The 25,996-nt window shown below is 46.2% G+C and overlaps 1 protein-coding gene across 1 annotated transcript in view; it reads left to right on the top strand.

Moving 5' to 3' along the window:
- Positions 1–25,996, top strand: part of LOC126163364 (uncharacterized) — a 78,943-nt gene that overhangs the window by 42,734 nt on the left and 10,213 nt on the right. The gene's annotated exons all lie outside the window — the stretch shown is intronic.

Genomic DNA, 25,996 nt, shown 5'->3' with positions numbered 1-25,996 from the left:
CCTCTACATCCTTACATTTGTCCTCTAGCTATCCCTGCTTAGCCATTTTGCACTTCCTGTCGATATCATTTTTGAGACGTTTGTATTCCTTTTTGCCTGCTTCATTTACTGCACTTTTTATATTTTGTCCTTTCATCAATTAAATTCAATATTACCCAAGGATTTCTAATAGCACTCGTCTTTTTACCTGTTTGATCCTCTGCTGCCTTCACTATTTCATCCCTCAAAGCTACCCATTCTTCTTCTACTGTACTTCTTTCCCTCATTCCTGTCAATTGTTCCCTTATGCTCTCCCTGAAACTTTGTACCACTTCTGGTTCTTTCAGTTTATCCAGGTCCCATCTCCTTAAATTCCCACCTTTTTGCAGTTTCTTCAGTTTTAATCTACAGTTCATAACCAATAGATTGTGGTCAGAGTCCACATCTGCCCCTGGAAGTGTCTTACTATTTAAAACCTGGTTCCTAAACCTCTGTCTTACCATTATATAATCTATCTGATACCTGAAACTTCCTGGCAGATTAAAACTGTGTGCCCCACCGAGACTCGAACTCGGGACCTTTGCCTTTCGCGGGCAAGTGCTCTACCATCTGAGCTACCGAAGCACGACTCACGCCCGGTACTCACAGCTTTACTTCTGCCAGTACCTCGTCTCCTACCTTCCAAACTTTACAGATACCTGATACCTTTTAGTATCTCCAGGGTTCTTCCATGTATACAACCTTCTTTCATGATTCTTGAACCAAGTGTTAGCTATTGATAATCGATAGTGGATTATTAATGTAAAATTTACGGAAAGTTACAAAAACAACGATATGACAAAGCAAATAAGTTACTTTGTTTACGGGTTAGAGCTGCGCTTATTGTTCAAATGGTTCAAATGGCTCTGAGCCCTATGGGACTTAACGTCTGAGGTCATCAGTCCCCTAGAACTTAGAAATACTTAAACCTAACTAACCTAGAGACATCACACACATCCATGCCCGAGGCAGGATTCGAACCTGCGATTATTTTCACACATTTATTGTCCTTAACTGACTGTTAATAACAGCCTTATTTCGTTTACGTATCACATGGCACGTGTGTCTGTGAACTGTCTACGTGATGTTAAGGTACTCCTGTGGCCATCAAGATGCCTGGATCTGTGCCCGATAGAACGCGTTGAGCCAGTTAGGTCGTCAACTCCACCCTAGTGCGAAGGTATGAAGGACCAGTTACAGCATCTGTGAGCCAGCTTGCATCAGGAGAGAATCAGTAGCGTTAGGAAAACCCTTACCAACCGGATCAATGCTTCTTCTGTCCAAGCAAGAGGAGATGCCACATCATATTGATAAGTGGCCTCGTACTGCCAAGTTCTTTGTAAATTTTACGCTATTTTGCAATCACTGCGATAACATAGATCCTCTCGAACCGTCAAGTTTCATTTCGTTTCCTCCTGCAATTCTGGTGCTTGACTTTTTTTGTCAGGCGGTGTATGTTACATTCTGAAGTTACCACACGTACATTATAAAAATCAGTGTCTTGGTCACAGTCATCCGGTTCTTTCGCTACCGGGCACACTGGACTCGCATTCGGGAGGATGACGGTTCGAACCCGCGCCCGGCCATTCTGATTTAGGTTTTACGTGATTTCCCTAAATCGCTTCAGGCAAATCCCGGGATGGTTCCTTTGAAACGGCACGGCCGACTTCCTTCCCCACTGTTACCCAATCCGATGGGACCGACGATATCTCTGTTTGTTACCGTCCCACAACCAACCAACATTATTTCGCCATCCTGGATTTTACGCTTTGCTTTAAACACGATCGTTCCATATTCGCCCATATACGCTACACCACAGCCAAACGTTACTTCATAGGCGTCATCACTGTGAAGAAGATGAAGTGCATTGGTTGAAGGCTGGGAAAATTCTTTTACTTTGCCCTGAATGAATACGTATTTTATACAGTAATTCCGAAGAATCTTACTTATGCGGCCCGTGAGTCTAGTGACAGACTTACAGTTGGTGGCAGCTTTCGTTACTGCAGCAAAGCACTGAAGCACAGTTTTTTATTTATTTTTATTTTTTAGCTGACACAGCTTCTCATAAGTTGAATTTCTCCCCGCTCTTTAGTTTAAACTTCTAAATTTCGTGCGTGTTTCTCTATGTACCACGCACAGTTCCGCGTTTTGTTGACTTTAGTATGGATAGGAACTGTGATTGCTGTGTTCCAGGAAGTGCTGGCTTCGGTCACGCAGCTTGAAGTGGGTATCAGGGGGGAGGGGAGGGGGGCGGACGTGGAAATATTTAAGTGTTCGTTTTTCCCGCGCGATGTTCGAGAGTGGAACCGTAGAGAAGTAGCTTGAAGATGGTTCGATGAACCTTTTGGCAGGCACTTAGTTGTGAACTGCAGAGTAATCATATAGATGTAGATGCAGATGTACAGAATGGGAAGGAGGTTCATCGTTCTTCTTTTTAGCATTATTCATACAACTTCTTTTCAAGGCCCTATCTATGGGACGGCTGTAATAGCCGCTGACTATCATTGTTTCCCGGAAGAAATCCAGCTCTAATTCTAAGCTGCTGCTATCATTGATGCGGAAGGTACAAAAGACGGTGTTTAGTATTGCTTGTTCCTGGGCTGGGAGGCGATGCGAAGCCCCTAAATACAGGGCTATTACAAATCATTGAAGCGATTTCATAAATTCACTGTAGCTCCATTCATTGACATATGGTCACGACACACTACAGATACGTAGAAAAACTCATAAAGTTTTGTTCGGCTGAAGCCGCACTTCAGGTTTCTGTCGTCAGAGCGCTCGAGAGCGCAGTGAGACAAAATGGCGACAGGAGCCGAGAAAGCGTATGTCGTGCTTGAAATGCACTCACATCAGTCAGTCATAACAGTGCAACGACACTTCAGGACGAAGTTCAACAAAGATCCACCAACTGCTAACTCCATTCGGCGATGGTATGCGCAGTTTAAAGCTTCTGGATGCCTCTGTAAGGGGAAATCAACGGGGTCGGCCTGCAGTGAGCGAAGAAACGGTTGAACGCGTGCGGGCAAGTTTCACGCGTAGCCCGCGGAAAATTGGCTCACGCCACAACTGGAGATCGACAGCGCCGACTTCATCTTTCAACAGGATGGTGCTCCACCGCACTTCCATCATGATGTTCGGCATTTCTTAAACAGGAGATTGGAAAACCGATGGATCGGTCGGGGTGGAGATCATGATCAGCAATTCATGTCATGGCCTCCACGCTCTCCCGACTTAACCCCATGCGATTTCTTTCTGTGGGATTATGTGAAAGATTCAGTGTTTAAACCTCCTCTACCAAGAAACGTGCCAGAACTGCGTGATCGCATCAACGATGCTTTCGAACTCATTGATGGGGACATGCTGCGCCGAGTGTGGGAGGAACTTGATTATCGGCTTGATGTCTGCCGAATCACTAAAGGGGCACATATCGAACATTTGTGAATGCCTAAAAAAACTTTTTGAGTTTTTGTATGTGTGTGCAAAGTATTTTGAAAATATCTCAAATAATAAAGTTATTGTAGGGCTGTGAAATCGCTTCAATCATTTGTAATAACCCTGTACCTGTTTCTGTTGATAGACCTCCTATACGCTCTGTGTGTGAAACATTTTGAAAAACAGCTATTAAGTAACGCGCAACTAAAGGCATCTTGCTAGTTCCGCTATATGGATGACATATTTATGACCACACGTAAAGAAGAGCTACGTAGATTACACGATTTCTGAAATGATATTAATCCGAAAATCTACTTCGCCTTGGAAATAGAGAGTGAGAGTAATCCAGCGTTCATAGATGTGTTGATGTTTGGAACCCCTGAGCCGGCCGGGGTGGCCGAGTGATTCTAGGCACTTCAGTCTGGAACCGCTCGACCGCTACGGTCGCAGGTTCGAATCCTGCCTCGGGCATGGATGTGTGTGATATCCTTAGGTTAGTTAGGTTTAAATAGTTCTAAGTTCTAGGGGACTGATGACGTCAGCTGTTAAGTCCCATAGTGCTCAGAGCCATTTGAACCATTTGGAACCCCTGAAAACTCTCGAGAATAGCGGTGGTAACCAGAATAGTTATACCCAGTAGCTCCACGTCTGTGGGAAAAGCGCAGGAAAATATTATTTTGTAAATAGACGCGTCTCCGGTTCATGCAACCATTGTCACCAGACCACTCCCAAGATTCCAGCAGTAGGATCAAAACGCTGAGTTGTGCAAAAGTTTGAAGGAGAAGCAACCAGATGATTTTACCTTCACTGACAAGGGCCCTGAAAATCTGAGACATAGACTAAAGCGCCAGAGAAACTGGTATAGGCATTCATATTCAAATATAGACATATGTAAACAGACAGAATACGGCGCTGCGGTCGACAAAGCCTTCACTGTACGAGACTCGTATAAGACAACAAGTGACTGGCGCACTTGTTAGATCGCCTACTGCTGCTACAACGGCAGGTTATCAAGATTTAAGTGGGTTTGAACGTGATGTTATAGTCTGCCCACGAGCGATAGGACACACATCTCTGGGTAGCGATGAAGTGGGGATTTTCCCGTACGACTATTTCACGAGTGTACTGTGAATATCAGGAATCAGCTAAAACATCAAGTCTCCGACATCGCTGCGGCCGAAAAAGATCCTCCAAGAACGGGACCAATGACGACTGCAGAGAATCGTTCAACGTGACAGAAATGCAACCCTTCCGCAAATTGCAGCAGGTTTCAATGCTGGGCCATCAACAAGTGTCAGCGCGCGAACCATTCAACAAAACATCATCGTTATGGGCTTTCGGAGCCTTGATGACTGCACGACACAAAGCTTTTCGTCTCGTCTGGGTCCGTCAACACCAACATTGGGCTATTGGTGACGAGGAAGATGTTGCATGATCGGACGACTCTCGTTTCAAATTGTATCGAGCGGATGGACGTACCGATATGGAGACAACCTCGTGAATCCTAGGACCCTGCATGTCAGCAGAGGACTGTTCAAGGTGGTGGAGGCTCTGTGATGGTATGGGGCGTGTGCAGTTGGAGTTGTATAGGTCCTCTGATACATCTAGATACTACTCTGACAGGTGACACGTACGAAGCACTCTGTCTCTGTCTGATCTCCTGCATCCATTCATGTCCATTGTGCATTCCGACGGATTGGGCAATTCCGGCAGTACAATGCGACATCCCACACTTCAAGAACTGCTACAGAGTGTCTCCCGGAACAGTCTTCAGACTTTAAACTCTTCCGCTGGCCACCAAACTCCCCAGACATAAACATTATTGAGCCTACTTGGGATGCCTTGCAATGTACTGCTCTGAAGAGATCTCCACCCCCTCGTACTCTTACTGATTTATGGACAGCACAGGAGGATTCATGGCACTATTTCAGACATTAGTCGAGGTCCGTGCCACGTCGTGTTGCGGCACTACTGCATGATCGGTTGGGAGGGGGGGGGGGGGGGGAGGGCTACACGATATTAGGCAGGTGTACCAGTTTCTATTCTGTCCTTCAATTATTGCTTTCTCGTCTTCACATTTCAGCTGAGCGTGAGGTGTCCACGTTGTGTGGAGACTAGGTCGTAGATTTGTGACACCTGAATATCTCCCAACGTATACGATGTTTAAATAACTTACGAGAATGCAGCTGGGTGACATCGTCGGCGACCGCCGATATTTCGACAGATAGCCACCCTGTCATTTTCAAGGCAAAACGGCATCAAGTCAGTTGACTTACACAGCGGTGACTTGCTGCAGTTGTGCCTTGAAAATTACTGGGTAGCCATCTGTCGAAATACCGGCGGTTTTCGACGACATCACCCATCTGCGTTCCGTTGAGCTATTTAAATAGAATTGATTTCTTTGAATGCATGCCAAGAAAAGTGACAACGTACGTAGTGATCATGATAATCACAAGACGTAAACGTGATTAATCAAAACTACCACAGCTAATTTTTGCAAAACGAGATGGTCAATGTGTAGGTACATGTTGAAGGACTCCCCGGATACGGTAAAGTTAAAATTTATTAAAAATGAAAATGAAACAGCGATCGACCACGAGCGTCGGCAAAGACAGTAATTATGAATGCGCGGTAAGGCGAAGACAAATGAACAAAAAACATCATTCCCTTTTTTTGTCCATAATTTTGTTTCACTCTCTCGTATGTAGATGGATGGTTAAGATGTATTGCTCGAAGTATGACGTGCTACGAGTGTTATGTATTATTTGTGATTCTGAATAAGAGAAGACTTAACAACAGTATTAAGTATTTTTATTGAAGTGAAGTGGAGCCAAGTTGGGAGGATGTTCTTTATTTTTTGAGACGCCTGGTGTCCTTGGAGTCGGCTGCCTGCATCTATAGTTGAAATGTAAGAGACGAATAGCACAATTTCGTACGTGCAGAACTTTTACTAATAATGCAGTTGTACTGTATTTTAAATTTTTTCCATTTATAATTTTATTTTATTTTATTGTAATACATCTACTGACTACCGTTGTCATTTTGTGTGGGAAGGAGATACTGAAAATAAAGTTAATTACACAGTGACTGCAAAAATTACGAAAGGGTTTTTAATAGTACCATGTATGCATTTTTAAACAGGACAATGTCTATTTTTAGTATTAAACTGACAATAGAGGTAATCGGAATCGAAATAGAGTTTAATAAATTGTTGTACCGCACACACTTTATGAAATAGCAAAAATGTCTCTGAGCACTATGGGACTTAACTTCTGTGGTCATCAGTCCCCTAGAACTTAGAACTACTTAAACGTAACTAACGTAAGGACATCACACACATCCATGGCCGAGGCAGGATTCGAACCTGCGACCGCAGCGGTCGCGCGGTTCCAGACTGTAGCGCCTAGAACCGCTCGGCCACTATGAAATGTCGTCAGAACGTTACCCGAACCTTTGAAACCATAATTAGAATGACCAATATGTGTCTTTTTTTACCAGAGTGTGTCTAAAACGGTGTTCGTTAGCTGCAATACACGCGTCCAGTCTTTCAAGCAATGATCACTGCACACTGCCTAATATTTGAGAGAAAATTTAAGCGCATGCTCTTTTGGTACGGCTTGTCATTTATTCAGTACACTAAACAGCGCTGCATCTCCCGTTGGCTCAATAAGGCATGAGGTCCGAAGTCCACAGGAGTTAAGGTTTCTACTTTTAAACGTAAAATTCTAAACAGCACTTTCCCTCAAGGAATATTACTTAAAAAGGCAATTAACAGTGCCTGTTGAGCAATCCATTGAAGGATTACTTAGATAACACAGGGTGGAGATTTGGTAAAATATGTAACGCAAACAAATCATAATAATGATAATAAAAATGAACATTCTACAAACACTTTCACACTTCTTTTTTCTGAATAACCAGCTTTTAGAAAGCGGATCGCTGCGAGACGTGCGGGAAGAGAGTCAATGTGGTTCTGGGAAGTACTGACAGGGTTGTGGAGCCATGTTGACTCCAGTTGCTGCGCTGGATTTCTCAGTTGAGGATCCAGGGCACGAACAGCTCGATCGAGGTGCTCGCACGGGTTTTCGATTGGGTCTGAATCCGGGGTGTCTGGCGGCCAGGGAAGTACAATAGAGTCTCCACTATCCGACCTAAACCGGCCGCGGCAAGGTCGGATAAGCGGGAGGGGCGGATGACACGAAAAATAATACAAAAAAAACACAAAAATTAAACTAAAGTAGGCCAAATGAGTTGTTGTTGTTGTTGTTGTTGTGGCCTTCAGTCCTGAGACTAGTTTGATGCAGCTCTCCATGCTAATCTATCCTGTCCAAGCTCCTTCATCTCCCAGTACCCGCTGCAACCTACATCCTTCTGAATCTGCTTAGTGTATTCATCTCTCGGTCTCCCTCTACGATTTTTACCCTGCACGCTGCCCTCCAATGCCAAATTTGTGATCCCTTGATGCCTCAGGACATGTCCTACCAACCGATCCCTTCTTCTAGTCAAGTTGTGCCACAAACTTTTCTTCTCCCCAATCCTATTCAATATCTCCTCATTAGTTACGTGATCTACCCACCTAATCTTCAACATTCTTCTGTAGCACCACATTTCGAAAGCTTCTATTCTCTTCTTGTCCAAACTATTTATTGTCCATGTTTCACTTCCATACATGGCTACACTCCATACAAATACTTTCAGAAACGACTTCCTGACACTTAAATCTATACTCGATGTTAACAAATTCCTCTTCTTCAGAAACGCTTTCCTTGCCATTGCCAGTCTACATTTTATATCTTCTCTACTTCGACTATCATCAGTTATTTTGCTCCCCAAATAGCAAAACTCCTTTACTACTTTAAGTGTCTCATTTCCTAATCTAATTCCCTCAGCATCACCCGACTTAATTCGACTACATTCCATTACCCTCGTTTTGCTTTTGTTGATGTTCATCTTATATCCTCCTTTCAAGACACTGTCCATTCCGTTCAACTGCTCTTCCAAGTCCTTTACTGTCTCTGACAGAATTACAATGTTATCGGCGAACCTCAAGGTTTTTAATACTTCTCCATGGATTTTAATTCCTACTCCAAATTTTTCTTTTGTTTTCTTTACTGCTTGCTCAATATACAGATTGAATAACATCGGGGAGAGGCTACAATCCTGTCTCACTCCCTTCCCAACCACTGCTTCCCTTTCATGTCCCTCGACTCTTATAACTGCCATCTGGTTTCTGTACAAATTGTAAATAGCCTTTCGCTCCCTGTATTTCATCCCTGCCACCTTTAGAATTTCAAAGAGAGTATTCTAGTCAACATTGTCAAAAGTTTTCTCTAAGTCTAAAAATGCTAGAAAATGAGTAAAACATTTTATACAATACAAATCAAATTAGACTGAATAGATATTTACTGTGTGAAGAAGTTAGTGATTGTCTTTTGTTTTCCTGCTGTTTGCCGTTTTTTTTTTGCCGCTAAATCACGTAGTCTCTTAAGAAGTAAAACCTCGGTAGACGATGTTTCCTCCAGTTGCTCTACATATCTTAAAGCTGTTTCTAAGGCCTTGTGTCCTTCGTTGTGAGAAATCTTGGGCGCACTTTCCTCCACTACATCCGCTTCTTCGTCTTGCTCTTTTTCGTTTACCATGTTGACTATTTCTACATCTGTCACTTCAAATTCATCTTGTACAATCCATTCATTTATGTCACCTTCTGTGGCGTCAGCACATCCTGGAACTTTTCGTAAAATGAAAGCAGGGTAGTAATTTCTGCTTCGGTCTGCTGCTGTAGATTTTCATCATCTGGAGAATTTTCTTGATTTGACTGTAGCAAAATTTTCTAGGATTTTGCAATTGTATTTGCTCCAACACTCTCCCAAGATTGGGCCAAGCCATAAGCTATGTCTTTTAAATTAATACGGTGCAACTGCTCTAGCATGTCTTCTCCCTTGTCCATAGCATTAATTAAAGAGGAAAGCAAGTTTCTGCGGTAGTTTCTCTTCAGTGTCTCTAAGGTCCCTTGGTCCATAGGCTGACATAAAGATGTGACATTTGGAGGCAATAACATGGCCTTTATATCTTGATCTTGAAGATCATCTTCATTAGGATGGCAAGTGGCATTGTCTAGAAGTAACAGTGCTTCGCGGGGCAAGTTGTTGGCTTTCAAAAACTTTTCAGTTTGTGGCACGAACTCGTTAAAAAAAACATTCTTTAAAAATGTCTGAGCTCATCCAAGCATTTTTTTGGTTGTAATATTTCACCGGTAAAGCATTTTTAGATACATTTTTAAATGCTCTCAGTTTTTTTTTTGGCTTACCTATCATAGACAGTTTCATTTTCAAATTTTCTGTGGCGTTACTGCACTGTGTTACTGTGGCGTTGTCACTCTTTCTTTGCTACGTTTGTAGCCTGAGTTACCTTTTCGGCCTTTGACGCTGATGTTTTTTCCGGTAACGTTTCGTAATTGAGACCAGTCTCGTGGCAGTTAAAATTTTGATCGCTTGTTAAATTTCCCTTGTTCAATACCTTGTGAAGTTTATTCCTAAACAATTGAACAGCTTCAAAATTTGCTGAAGGCTTTTCACCACAGACATTAAGTTGCGAATTCCGTATTTTTTCTTCCATCTATCGAGCCAGCCTACACTAGCTGTGAAATCAGGTTCATCTTCGTTTAGTTCGTTACGAAACTTTAAGGCTTTTTCCTGCAAAATAGGTCCCGACATGGGTATGCCTTTATCTCTATGTTGAGTAAACCGTAGGAACAAAGGTTCACTTACTATTTCGTAATCACATTTTTTCATGGTTTTCCGATCTTCCAAAACCGCCGAGGTTGCTCGCTGAGAACACCACTTCTCAATTTCATTGCAGTTCCTTTTCCAGTCCCCAACTGTTGTTTTCTCGCCGTTATAATCTTGCACCACTTTTAATAAAGTTTCACCATTGTCTATTCTTTTTAAAGCTTTAAGTTTTTCTTCCATTGAAACGACCACCTTTTTCCGTTTTGAAGCCATCACCGCAATTTTTTACAATAAACAAAGTGCAACACGTCCACTCCACTACAGATCTAAGTTAGAACTGAGGGGTGAGGAGTAGCAGAAGGCGACAATGAACTGAGTATCAACAAACAACACGTTAGTCACTGACCTGCCGGCGGGTGGCGCACGGCCGGCGCGGTGAAAGGGTCGGATAGCACAGAAGGTCGCATAACCGAAGATCGGATAATCGAGACTCTACTGTACAATAAATTGATCCTGGTGCTCTTCGAACTACGCACGTACTGTGAGAGCTGTGTGACGCATTCCATTGTCCTGCTGCCGAGGAGAAACAAACTTCATGTACGGTGGGCATAGTCCCCAAGAATAGATGCATACTTTTGTCGACACATTGTGCCTTCCAGAATAACGAGATCACCCAGAGAATGCAACGGAAACATTCCCCAGACCATAACACTCCCGTCTCCGTCCTGGACCCTTCTGACGGTTTCTGCAGGTTGTTTGGTGTAAGACGTTTCGTGCCGTACACGGCAACGGGCATGTGTCCGATGGAGCATAAAACGTGATTAATCTGAAAAGGCCACCAATCGCCACTCGCTCGACGTCCAGTTGCTGTATTGGCGTGCAAATTTCAGCAGTCAGCATGGGTACATGAATCGGACCCTGCTGTGGAGGACCGCACGCAGCAAGATTCGCTGAACGGTCGTTGAGGGAGCATTGCTCGTAGCTCCTTGGTTCATCAGGGCTGTCAGTTGCTCGACAGTTGCACGTTTATTCTCCCGTACATATCTCCGCAGCCGTCTTTCACCCTTTTCGTCTATGGCCTGTGTTGCACTGCAGTTGCCTTGCCGTCGTTGGTTAGAGCCATTTTTACATGCACAGTGTACTTCAACCACTGTGGTACGCGAACAGTTTACGAACGTAGCTGTTTCTCAAATGGTTCCACCCTTGATCCGAAAACCAGTCATCATGTCCTTTTGGATGTCAGATAAATCGCTCCGTCTCCACACTACGACGACAACTGCACTATTTTTCGCCCCCCCCCCCCCACCCCAATGCCAGGCGAGCTTTATAGAACCTGCACTGCTAGTGGTTATTGCATGCTGACACGAATTAGGCTCTGGTCCACGTTAATGTGACTGGACCATGTATAATACTAACATTTTATCCTCGTTCTGAACTCAACATCTTATTCGTTGTAGAGGGATGCGAGCTTAGTTTTCCAGGCTACCAAATGGGAAGCTGCAGCAGACGAAACGGCCCTGACGTCTGCTAATAGTGTGTGTAGTGTTATGAAACATTTTGTGTATACTGCGTGCAATAACTGGGGAGTGGGGGGAATGAATGAAAAGTGTAACAGAAGCCTTTTATATTTTTAAATAACTTATTTGTACAACAATATTGTACACTAGGGATAAACCGGACGAGAGACAGCACTGTCTTAAACAGAGTGGTCTTGTGTTCTGGAGAGTGGAGGCTCCGATCCTCATCTGGCCATCCTGATTTAAGTTTTCCGTGGTTTCCCTAAGTTAATTCACACGAATTCTAGGAAGATTCATTATATAAACCCACAGCCAACTACGTGTCGCATCCTTGTTACGCCAGACCTGTAAGTGTGTAACTATCTAATACGTGAATTACTTAATTGTTTTTAAATTTTAATACCAAGACATTTCCAACATCTTTGTAAAACAGATGTGCAGATGAACAAAACTAATTTCTCTGCCTCGTGATGACTGGGTGTTGTGTGCTGTCCTTAGGTTAGTTAGGTTTAAATAGTTCTAAGTTCTAACAAACTAACTAACTACTACTACCGTGCACTTCACCTTCTGGATACAGACTGTAGTCTTGCAGCGCTTCATATCAGGATTGGCCAAGTCCGTAAACATAACAAACACCATCTGCATTATCCGAGCGAGGTGGCGCAGTGGCTAGCACACTGGACTCGCATTCGGGAGGACGACGGTTCAATCCCGCGTCCGGCCATCCTGATTTAGGTTTTCCCTGATTTCCCTAAATCAGTCCAGGCAAATGCCGGGATGGTTCCTTTGAAAGGGCACGGCCGACTTCCTTCTCCGTCCTTCCCTAACCCGATGAGACCGATGACCTCGCTGTTTGGTCTCTTCCCCCAAACCAACCAACCAACCAACCATCTGCATTGCGATAGTTGGGTTTCCTGCTCTCTTCTCCAGCCCCCTCCCCGCCCCGTCCTCGTTCGGCCCAGCCTCCCCCTCATGGTTGGGTTTCGCTTCTCTACAATTATTTATTTATCGTATGAGAATAGATGTACACTCCTGGAAATTGAAATAAGAACACCGTGAATTCATTGTCCCAGGAAGGGGAAACTTTATTGACACATTCCTGGGGTCAGATACATCACATGATCACACTGACAGAACCACAGGCACATAGACACAGGCAACAGAGCATGCACAATGTCGGCACTAGTACAGTGTATATCCACCTTTCGCAGCAATGCAGGCTGCTATTCTCCCATGGAGACGATCGTAGAGATGCTGGATGTAGTCCTGTGGAACGGCTTGCCATGCCATTCCCACCTGGCGCCTCAGTTGGACCAGCGTTCGTGCTGGACGTGCAGACCGCGTGAGACGACGCTTCATCCAGTCCCAAACATGCTCAATGGGGGACAGATCCGGAGATCTTGCTGGCCAGGGTAGTTGACTTACACCTTCTAGAGCACGTTGGGTGGCACGGGATACATGCGGACGTGCATTGTCCTGTTGGAACAGCACGTTCCCTTGCCGGTCTAGGAATGGTAGAACGATAGGTTCAATGACGGTTTGGATGTACCGTGCACTATTCAGTGTCCCCTCGATGATCACCAGTGGTGTACGGCCAGTGTAGGAGATCGCTCCCCACACCATGATGCCAGGTGTTGGCCCTGTGTGCCTCGGTCGTATGCAGTCCTGATTGTGGCGCTCACCTGCACGGCGCCAAACACGCATACGACCATCATTGGAGGCGGGCTGCACGATGTTGGGGCGTGAGCGGAAGACGGCCTAACGGTGTGCGGGACCGTAGCCCAGCTTCATGGAGACGGTTGCGAGTGGTCCTCGCCGATACCCCAGGAGCAACAGTGTCCCTAATTTGCTGGGAAATGGCGGTGCGGTCCCCTACGGCACTGCGTAGGATCCTACGGTCTTGGCGTGCATCCATGCGTCGCTGTGGTCCGGTCCCAGGTCGACGGGCACGTGCACCTTCCGCCGACCACTGGCGACAACATCGATGTACTGTGGAGACCTCACGCCCCACGTGTTGAGCAATTCGGCGGTACGTCCACCCGGCCTCCCGCATGCCCACTATACGCCCTCGCTCAAAGTCCGTCAGCTGCACATACGGTTCACGTCCACGCTGTCGCGGCATGGTACCAGTGTTAAAGACTGCGATGGAGCTCCGTATGCCACGGCAAACTGGCTGACACTGACGGCGGCGGTGCACAAATGCTGCGCAGCTAGCGCCATTCGACGGCCAACACCGCGGTTCCTGGTGTGTCCGCTGTGCCGTGCGTGTGATCATTGCTTGTAGAGCCCTCTCGCAGTGTCCGGAGCAAGTATGGTGGGTCTGACACACCGGTGTCAATGTGTTCTTTTTTCCATTTCCAGGAGTGTATAAATCCACAGGCAACTACGTGTCGCATCCTTGTCACGCCAGACCTGTAAGTGCGTAACTATCTGATACGTGAATTACTTAATTATTTTTGTTTTTAACTTGTAATACCAAGACATTTCCAACATCTTTGTAAAACAGATGTGCAGATGAACAAAACTAACTACTACTACCGTGCACTTCATCTTCTGGATACCGACTGTAGTCTTACAGCGCTTCATATCAGAATTGGCCAAGTCCGTAAACATAACAAACACCATCTGCATTACCCGAGCGAGGTGGCGCAGTGGCTAGCACACTGGACTCGCATTCGGGAGGACATCCATAATAGGTTTTCCGTGATTTCCCTAAATCACTCCAGGCAAATGCCGGGATGGTTCCTTTGAAAGGGCACGGCCGACTTCCTTCTCCATCCTTCCCTAACCCGATGAGACCGATGACCTCGCTGTTTGGTCTCTTCCCCCCCAAACAAACCAACCAATCAACCATCTGCATTGCAATAGTTGGGTTTCCTGCTCTCTTCTCCAGCCCCCTCCCCGCCCCGTCCTCGTTCGGCCCAACCTCCTCCCCCTCATGGTTGGGTTTCGCTTCTCTACAATTATTTCTTTATCGTATGAGAATAGATGTATAAAGATTACAAATAACTACACACCAACATTTAAGCACAGCTCTCCAGAATAAAATAACAACAGCTATGGATGTATATCAAGGCCTTTTATGTATTTTATAACATCACTCGTCGTTGTGAGGAAATTTTCGAAAGGACTCTTGTAGGCACGTGCGAGGCATGTCGCTACAATATGAGCAACTGTCTGTCGCTCCGTACCACAGTCACAGGATGCTGATGAAGATTTTCCCCACTTGCAGAGAATGTCTGCGCATCGTCCGTAGCCCGTTCGGATGCGGTTGAAGATAGTCCAAATTGCCCCAGGCTGGTCGAATCCAGGCGGTTTCTTCTGGATGCAGGGCAACGTCAGGCTTTGTGGGGAACGGTTTTGTTGCCAGCAGCGTTTCCATTGATCGATGAGATTGAATTCAGTTTCCATGAGAGTCCTGGCTGTGATGAGAGTGGCATTTCTTGATCTTAGTCTTTTTCGCTCTGCATGGAATACGTCGTCCACCATTGAAAGATCAGTTTTATTAGCAATCTTCTGGTATTCACGCAGTAGCGCGCTCTTACATCTGACATCGAGAAGTGGAATATGGCTCAACATGGTAGCCAGTATGTGGGAATAGATCGTATTGACCCACTAACAATGCGCATGGCCTCGTTAAGTTGTACGTCTGTCTTTTTTATTTGTGGACTATTACGCCAGACAGGCGCACAGTACTCTGCTGCTGAGTATACCAAACCGCGTGCTGATACGCGGAGAAAGTCGTTGACGATTCCCAACGAGAGCCGCAGATTTTGTGGAGAATGTTGTTTCTGGTTTTGAGCTTAACACAAGTTCGTGCCAAGCGCTCCCTAAAAGAAAGCGTCCTATCTAAAGTGATCCCAAGGTATTTTGGGTGCATATTATGATGAAGTTTGTCTCCTTCGAAATAGACATCGAGGGCTCTGTGAGCCGATCTATTGGACAGATGAAGACCTGAAACTACTGTTTTATTTAAGTTTAGTTGTAACCTCCATTTGCGGAAATAGTGGCTTAAGATATGAAGATCAGAAGTTAGGATTTCTTCAGTTCTTTCAAAAGTCTTGTGTTGGGTAGTTGTTGTCCAGTTCTCTGCATAGCCAAACTTTCTGGACTGTGTTGGAGGGATATCTGATATAAATAGATTAAACAAGAGAGGAGCAAGGGCGGATCCCTGCGGCAAACCATTATTCAATACTCTTGGGCTGCTAGTGTCTTTTTCCGTAGTCTCAGTAAATATCCTTCCAGTTACCATGCTGTCAATTAGTTTTGTTGTCCGCTGCCATGGGACAAGTTATAAAGCAGTCCATGCCTCCAAACTGTATCATATGCTGCACTTAGTTCGACGAAAGCAACTGATGTTTTTTGCTTCATTTGCTGTCCTGCTTCAATAAATGTTGTTAATGGTTAGACTTCATTAGTGCAGCTCCGTCCTGAACAGAATCCAGTTTGCTCAGGAGGAAGATTCTGAAAGATTACTGCACTAATCCGATTCCATAGAATTCTTTGACAATAACTGTTCGCGTCCGCGACATACCATCAGTCACACGCGTCCTCTGGGTGGTGCTAAAGAACAGTCACTTCAAGGCAAATATCTAAGGCCAAGAAACAGAGGCAATCACATACTCTCAAAGATCTCCTGACTAAAACGAACCTGTCACAAGACGTACTCAAACGGTTCTTCTCAGTATCCTCCCATCTCTACAATATTAGTCGCTAAATATCTATTGTCAACAATTCGCAGATTTTCACATTCCACCAGCAGAGTTATCCTTCGATATACTTGGCTGCGTAACTTTTGACTTAGGCGTTTCCTAACTAGAGTTTTTTTATCTCGCTAGGAACCCCTTGAGTGCGAAGTCGCTAAAGACCAAAGTTGTTTACGGCATTCGACGCCCATCATATTGTCTAACGTGCAACCACAATATTGGCTGCTACTGGCAACGGTGGGTGAGCATAGTATGAGGCTACGGAGCGTACTTGAACTTCTTACTCGGCGAGTAACTCACAGCAGTGATGCAGTGCTAGTGGTGTTGGTATAATGCAGAGCAATGGCAACGATAAACAAAGGAGACATTTCATTAGATCTACAACAATAGCTGAAGTTGATATTTCGTCAGAAAGAAACCCAAGGAATTTCGGGATTGAGAAAGAAGTGGCAGATGAAATATTAGCGTTTTTACAAGATGAGTCAGTGGAATGTATGGTGTCGTATACCCTCGACTGTGCGGACAATGAACATGAGCGGTACAATGATGACGACACGTACTTACCAAGTGGAAGTGATATTGAAACAGGTGATGAGCCACGTAGTTCATCATCCTTGACGGCAGAGAGCCACAAATACCGTTTCCTATGAAACGTATTAAAGAACAATCGTTGTCCAAGGTACGGGTTCTACACATAATCACGTGCACGGAAGATCAACGGCAGCACAGTGAAGAAACAATTACGATCAGATTTCGAACATGTCCGCAGCAATATGACCGTGTAGTGCATAAGGAAAACTACGGATATTCAAGGATTGTTACAAAAACTGGTGTATGCGCGTTTCAAGGATACTTGTTACAATTTACGGAATGTACCTGTTAGTGACCTACTACGTTATGCACATCAGATTGTGCACCACATAGATTACAGTGATTCCAAGGCATACAGAGGATGGTTGCACAGCTTCAAAAAGTGCTACAGTCTTGGAAGGCGAAAGATAACGAAATTTCAAAGAAAACGTTAACTTGACGATGCACAGCAAACTGCGGAACCGGCCCGAAAATTTGTAGATGAGATAAACAAACTTATTCTGTCGTTCAGTAACAAATTTTCTTTCAACTGCCACCAATCGAGACATGAAGAGGAAACGCATGTGAAAGGACACCTAGAAATGAGACGCACTAAGAGAGTGGTATCAAGATCGACTAGTATGAGTCTCTTAACGCGTTCGTTTACAGTTATGTCGACTGTTAATCTGGAGGGTAAATTGGCTGGAAAGTTATTTATTATGCTGCGAGATGTTGGAGGTGGTCTGACACATACGATTCTTTCTCGTATGCGTGATCTTGCAAGGGCAGTAGGGAATATTTACGTCACAGCAAACAAAAGTGGGAAAATGGGCGTGGGAGAACTACAACTATGGTATGAGCCCTACTCGCTTGATTTCCTGGTCTGTGTATAAAAATCATACCGTAGAGACTTTTGATGTAACTCTTCAGGCTTTCCCGGCAATCTAATGACATCTTGGGTTGTCGGGTGTTCTGCCGGATATCAGCGTCGTACTTGCACGATATTTCGGTCATGTAGCTCGAGACCTTCATCAGGTGCGACCTGAGACTGCTCCTCGAGTGGACCTGGTCCAGTATTTATGCCTATGGCCTTCCCCCTCCACCAACGGCTGCAGGCGCTTCCTCTGTGGTCCGCGCCCATTCCCTGCGACCTGCTGGAGCGTTGCTGCTCCGTTTCCCATCCGCTGCGGTTCTAGGTGTTCCCTCGTGACACAGGGTACCAGCTAAGCAGAGCCTGGGATCCGGCTCTGGAATTGTTAAAGGAGCAACGAGGCCAGCTGCAACACTACACAAACAGAAGAACCAGAGACATGGAGATGATAAACGAGCCCCTGACGGACTGCCAGGCGCACAAGACCGAAGATGGAACACCCAGAAGTGGGACTGGTGGGCGCGTACCGCAGAGGGAACATCCAGAGCCGCAGCGGTCGAAAAACGGAGCGGCAACGCTCCAACAGGTCGTGGTGAGCGGGCGCGGACCGCAGGGGGAACGCTTGGTACCCCAGACCGTAGATGAAACCCCCAGGAGCGGGTTTGGTGGGCGCGGACCGCAGAGGGAACACCTAGAACCGCAGCGGACGGAAAACGGAGTAGCAACGCTCCAGCAGGTCGCAGGGAATGGGCGCGGACCACAGAGGAAGCGCCTGCAGCCGTTGGTGGAGGGGGAAGGCCAAAGGCATAAATACTGGACCAGGTCCACTCGAGGACCTCAGAGCGAGCGGAGCAGCCGGGCTGAGCGGTAGCCTATAGCAGCGTCAGCGGCAGCCAGCGAGATCTTCAGACCGCGCCAAAGCAGCCGCGCAGGCCAGCCAGCGGTGAAGGAAGACCTCACGGCGTCGAGACCATCGCCTGCAGAGTCACGGCTCCGAGATCATCGCCTGCAGTCTCACCACCAGCAATACCTCTTCCGTTGGTGGGAAGCTGAAGTACTGTCGTGACAGTGTCGCCCACGGCACTGCTCAAAAAAAAGCAAAATTTGTCGTCAACTACCGTAACTGGTAGTCAGCAAAGTGTCGTGCCATACACACCCAGTGTCGTACGACAGATCAGATCTGTCTCCCCCATTAAATAGGGACTTATCCGTGCCAGGGCCCGTGGCAACGCCCGGATACCCGCGTACGTGTATATAGGGCTGTGGGAACGCGGATACCTTCAGGCGAAGTGGAAGCCAATATGGCGGAAGCAAGCAAGGTGCCAACCAAGCGCGAAAACAGCACTCCCTTGTACGACCACACTGCTGACAAAACAATGGACAACTGGAAGAACCACGGCCAACCCCCCCTCACACCAGCGCCGCCCCATGACAACGGCGACTCACCAGAATCGCCTGACGGAATTGACAGACCACACTCCCCCCGCAGTACGACCTCGTCGGGACGAAGCAGCCCCAAAAGCTACTCGGAACCCCTCAGCAACTTCCAGGTCACCACGTATGTCATTACGCGGCTTCTGGCGGAATGCACGCAACCAGAGCTAGCTTCCCTATTACGTAGGTTTCTCAGGCAGGAGATCAAAGACAATATTAGACAGCTTATCGTAACCAGGGACCACAGAGCCAAGGGCAACAAGGCCTTCCTCGACATTAAAATGAGGAATATAGAGACTGAATTGCGCCAGAGGATACGCGAGTCAGGCTACCCAGAGGCAGAAGTGCGACCACAAAAACCCCGCGACGGAAGGGGTACAGTCAGGCGCAAACCAGAACCATCCCTATGTGTCGTCCTCAAAAAAATCCCGGTGAACACCGAAGATGACTCAGTCATCAAACAGCTCCGCGATCAGGGCTTGAAAGTAAAGACTGCGTGGAGAATCACCTCAAAGGCAAATAACGCCTCAACTGAAAAATACAGGGTCATCACGCACGATCTTCAAACAGTGGACAAAATGCTGGCGGAAGGCGCGGTGATTGATTATAAAAGAAGAGCCGCCGAACCCCCACATGACCCCCCTCCACAACCGGCACAGTGCGGGAAGTGCCTTACATTCAACCACACAACATCCAAATGCACCGAACAAGTGAAATGCGCGCGATGTGCAGGCGCCCACAGCCTCTCCCAGTGCAAACAAATGGAGAGGCAACAGTGCTCCAACTGCGGCGGAGAGCACTCGGCACTGTCCTACAAGTGCCCCCAGCGCCCAAAAAAGGCCTCCAGCAGTGAAACCACAGCCCCCATCAAAACAATTGATGGCCCAGCGCCCCTACCAGCAGAAGAAATCTTTCCAGAAGAGGTAGTACTGAAGGACGACCTCATCAGACTCCTCACAACGGTCTTGCTGGATTTATTCCAAGACCGCCGTGAAGAAGTTAAAAGATCGATAGACAGAGCCTCCAAGCAAATACTCCAGAAGGGCATGTTCGCCACACAAGCGAGAAACTCACTCCACATAACAATAACAGACCGCTGGACCCAGAACGGCAATCACAATGGCACCCACAACACGACCACACACCACGACCCCGCTCCCCCTCTCCCACCCCACAGCAAGACCCACGACACCACAACCAGAGCGAAACAAACACACACTAGGAAGTAGGAAGTACACCCCGCCCACCCTCCCCCCTCCCTTAACATGGACGAAGACAGCGAAGTAAATCACCTGAACCTTCTTTTCGCAAACACGAAAGGGGTTAAAACCAAACGCCCCATACTAATGCACATGCTCCACCAAGAAAACATACACGTCGCTGCCTTCGCCGAAACATGGCTCAAAGACGGAACCAAATGCGATCTCCCAAAATATAACACATACAGGAAAGACAGGCAGGACGGCAGAGGAGGGGTGGCTATCTACGTCAGCAACACTATTGCGGCGAAAGAGGTCACCCTCCCTGCTGCTTTTGACAACACGGAAGCCATCGCGGTTGAGATAAAAGACAACAACAGGCGAACACTCAAAATAGCGTGCATGTATAACCCCCCAGGGACTGCGCTACAGGTCCAGTTCATCCAATACTTTACTTCACTTCCGCGATCTATCTTGGTAGGAGACTTCAATGCCAGACACCACAGACTTGGCGACAGAGTAGACAATGGAAACTGACGCAGACTATTTGACCTCCTGACCACAGACCCGACCCTTCGACTTCCACTAGACGAACCTACTTGCATAGGACACCAAGGTATCTCAGCCCCAGACCACATCCTACACAGCCCCGACTTACACAACTCACTCCACCTACCCCGAGTCGGAGACTCCATTACCAGCGACCACCTACCCATCCTCTTCTCCACATCCGCCAACCTCCCCCCTCCACCCCATCCCCACAGAAGAACAATAATCCAGTACAATAGAGCAGACTGGGAAAAATACCAGGACACTATCAACCGTGAGCTATCCATTCCTATAACAATCACTGACGAAGACGACTTACATCTGGTCACCAATAAACTTGAAACGGCCATCACCAAAGCGGTCCAGGAAGCAATCCCCACCAAATTAGTAGAAAACTGGAAACCCACCATCCCAGAAGCAGCACTAGAACTAATACGACAGAAAAAACGACTACAGAGACAGATGAGACGAGACGACAATCCAGACCTAAAAAGACAGTGGAACAGAATAAACGCCAGAATCAAAAGACTAATATCTCAACACAGACAACGACAATGGGACGACACATGCAGCAAACTGGACTACAGGAGTGGGGGCAAGTTCTGGAAGAGCTTCAAAACACTCACAGGGCAACGTCAGACACACGCCAACACCCTGACAGTAAACAATGAACCCTCAACAGACCCCCTCGAGCAAGCAACAGCCTTTAAAGAAACACTACAAGACGTATACTCATTCCCGACGACAACAGATTTGATGACATATTCAGACGACATGTAGACACGCAATTAGGAACCCTGATAAACGCCCCAACAACTGAAACCGAAGAACAGCAGGCCCTCACCAAAGACATCACAGACATAGAAATAGAAAACGCAATCTTCTCAGGACGCAACTCCGCCCCCGGACAGAATGAAATCAGACGTATTCACCTACAAAAATCCCCCCTCCACGTCATAATTCCCATCCTATCCCTTATCTTTAATTACTGCCTACACAATGAGACAATACCAACAAACTGGAAGACAAGCAAGACTATCATGATACCTAAACCTGACAAACCTAGGACAGACCCAAAATCATACAGACCGATATCCCTACTGGACGTGATAGGGAAAACATACGAACGAATAATAACGGACCGCATAAGGACTTATGTCGAGACGAAAAACCTACTCCCCCTCACACAAGCAGGATTCAGACACAACCACTCGACCAATGACCCCCTCCTTAAACTGACAGACAGCATCACCAAAGGGTTCAACCAGGGACACTGTACACTCGCAGTGTTCCTGGACATAGAACGGGCCTTCGACAAACTATGGCACCAGGGCCTGCTGTTCAAACTAATCAGCATCGGCATCCCATCCAAAGTAGTCAGGATTGTCCAATCATACATCACCAACCGGACCTGCAGGGTTCACGTCGCCAATCAGGTGTCAGAAGCCTTTACCCCACAAGCTGGCGTCCCCCAAGGTGGCATCTTGTCCCCACTACTGTACACACTTTACACTGCCGACATACCTACCGTAACGACTCCCCACGAAGAAATGGGACTATATGCAGACGATACGGCCTACTGGTGCACGGAACTACGCACAACGACACTGCAACGAAAAACGACCACATACCTCCACCGCCTAGAAACCTGGATGGCAAAATGGAGGATACGACCTAACCCAACCAAGACAGAGACAGTCCTCTTCAGACACAGACACTTAACAAAAAAGAAACAACAGAACGAACATGACATCCGACTAACCCTCTGGAACAGCCCCCTACGACTAAACGACACAGCTAGATACCTCGGAGTATACCTGGACAAACATCTCAACTGGAAAACCCACCTGACGTACCTCCTCAACAAAACCCGACTCAGACAAAACCTAATACGACAAGTGCAAGGACGCTTCCATGGCTGCAACATTCAAACGGCACTACATACCTACAAAACCTTCATTCGTCCAGTTCTAGAGTATGCTGCAGCCCCCCTGGGAGGCATACCTGCGCCGATTGCGAAAAGACTGTACAGCACAGAACGCAGACTAATACGAAGTATTGCAAGGCTGCCGTATCTGATGACAAGTAATGAAGTATATGAGACAACCAGAATGGAACCACTACAAACCAGGTTAGCCAAGATGAGAGCCAGATACGGAAATCATATCCTAAACAAAAGACCGGACATGGAGGACCTAATCACAGTCAACCACAGAACAAAAAGGAAACCCAGATTCAAATACATAGCACCCACCCACACAATCGCCCACAACACAGCTAAGACGTACCCCGATCTCACCCCAATACTATCACCACTAACAGCAAACACCACCATCCCCGCACACCTAGACGAGAGGACTCAAGCATAAAACACAAACACCACTAAACACACAAGAACATGGCCCAAGAAGAACCACCAAAATACACCTAACCCAACTCCCTCTACTCCCCCTCCCTCGCTCTGTACACTAAATAAGAAATATAAAACAAATGCATATGTATAGCAAAATAAGTAGTTACCCATATTATAAGAAATCTGTAATTATAATCTAATAGCGACAAAGAACAAATGCATGAAAAATAAAATAAAGCAAAACGAAAATAAAGCAAAACGAAACTGTAATGTAATATTAATAAAATTGTTAAAATACCACTGAAAATGCTAAAATATAATTGTAGTTGAAAAAATCTCATTGTAATTGTTAAGCTACCACTAAAACTGCTAAAATATCATTGTAATTGTTAAAATACCATTGTAAAAGTTAAAATATCTAATTATCTTGTAATTGTTAACGACCAAAAGAAAACTTGCACTATGTATCAAGACAAATGTAAAAATTGTTTAAAAAATAAAATGTACAAACCCATGGCTGAAAAGGGCAAATAGCAAGCCCTAAAACAGCCCGCTCTGTCCCCTCAGGGCAGAGAATGAAAAGTGAAAAAAAAAAAAAAAACACTCGAGGAGCAGTGTCAGGTCGCACCTGATGAAGGTCTCGAGCTACGTGACCGAAATATCGTGCAAGTACGACGCTGATATCCGGCAGAACACCCGACAACCCAAGATGTCAAAATCATACCTCTTTAGAGCAAACTATACATGCTGAAAAGTGTGTGACATTTCAATTCATACCAACTAGAACCACTAGACAAATTCAGCCTCTGCATGTTTGTTTATCGCACTAGCTACAGCTACACCTTAAGGGCAACCAGTTTCACGATAAGGTCCACGACAGACTGTTTCGCATTCAGTTGCATGCCATCACATTTCATCAGTTCTCATCGCCCCGTTACATCAGTATGATCCTATGTGGTTGTTTAAGATTGGACACCTAGCTGAGCGTCCTACACGTTTCGCAGTTCCCAAGACGTTCGCCTTCGATCTTGATGTTGCGAACCTTTGTGATCACTGTGGTTCACTACTTATTTTGTGGTAAGTTCTTATGGGACCAGACTGCTGATGTCATCGGTGCCTAGGCATACATACTACTTAAACTAACTTACGCTAAGGACAACACACACACCCATGCCCGCCCGAGGGAGGACTCGAACATCCGACCGGGGGAGGGGGGGGGGGGGCGGGGGAGCCGTGCGAACCACGGCTAGGCGCCCAAGACCGCGCGGCTTACTGTTTCTCATTCTGTGTTCATTGTACAAGTTAATGCTTTGTTTTGAACATTTCTTGATTATTGACGATGTCCATTTTGTGAAATGTAATACATACACCCCATACAAGGTTGATCTTTACACCTCTCGGACACTCAGTTTCTGTCACCGTCCTAATTCACATTGTGAGTCATTAGGAACTAATATTTCTCCTGTGATACCTGTTAACACAAAAGCTTCAAATGAACCTTAGCAAAGGCAGAACTTGCAACCACGCACTCAAGGGGTTCCTTGTCAGTTTGAAAATCACTGAAGAGCGATAGAAACTGGTACACCTACCTAATATCGTGTAGGCTACCCGCGAGCACGCAGAAATGCCGCATCAAGACGTGACGTGGACTAGTGTAATGTCTGAAATAGTACTGGAGAGAACTGACACCTCGAATCCTGCAGGGCTATCCATAAACCCGTAAGAGTACGAGGGGATGGAGATCTCTTCTGAATAGTACGTTGGAAAGCATCCAAGATATGCTCAATAATGTTCATGTCTGGGGAGTTTGGTGGCAAGCGGAAGTGCTTAATGTCATAAGAGTGTTCCTGGAGCCATTCTTTAGCAATTCTGGACTTGTAGGGTGTCGCATTGTCCTCCTGGAATTGCCCAAGTCTGTCGAAATGCGCAAAGGACAAGAATGGATGCAGGTGATCAGACAGGATGCTTACGTAAGTGTCACCTATCAGAGTCCTATCTAGACGTATCAGGGTTCCAATATCACTCCCACAGCACACGCTCCACACCATTACAGAGCCTCCACCAGCTTGAACATTCCCCTGCTAACATGCAGGAACCATGGATTCATGAGGTTGTCTCCAAACTCGTGTACGTCCATCTGCTCGATATAATTTGAAACCAGACTCGTCCGACCAAGCAACATGTTTCCAGTCATCAACAGTCCAATGTTGGTATTGATGGGCCCAGGCGAGGCGTCAAGCTTTGTGTCGTGCAGTAATCAAGGGTATACGAGTGGGCCTTCGGCTCCGAAAGCCCATGTCGATGATGTTTCGTTGAGTGGTTCACACGCTGACACTTGTTGATGGCGGAGCATTGAAATCTGCTGCAAGTTGCGAAAGGGTTGCAAAATGGTTCAAATGGCTCTGAGGACTATGGGACTCAACATCTTAGGTCATAAGTCCCCTAGAACTTAGAACTACTTAAACCTAACTAACCTAAGGACATCACACGCACCCATGCCCGAGGCAGGGTTCGAACCTGCGACCGTAACAGTCCCGCGGTTCCGGACTGCAGCGCCAGAACCGCACGGCCACCGCGGCCGGAGAAAGGGTTGCACTTCTGTCACGTTGAACGATTCTC

This window comes from Schistocerca cancellata, chromosome 1 (genome assembly GCF_023864275.1).
Source record: "Schistocerca cancellata isolate TAMUIC-IGC-003103 chromosome 1, iqSchCanc2.1, whole genome shotgun sequence".
Lineage (NCBI taxonomy): Eukaryota > Metazoa > Arthropoda > Insecta > Orthoptera > Acrididae > Schistocerca > Schistocerca cancellata.
This window is presented reverse-complemented; position numbering and strand designations above follow the sequence as displayed.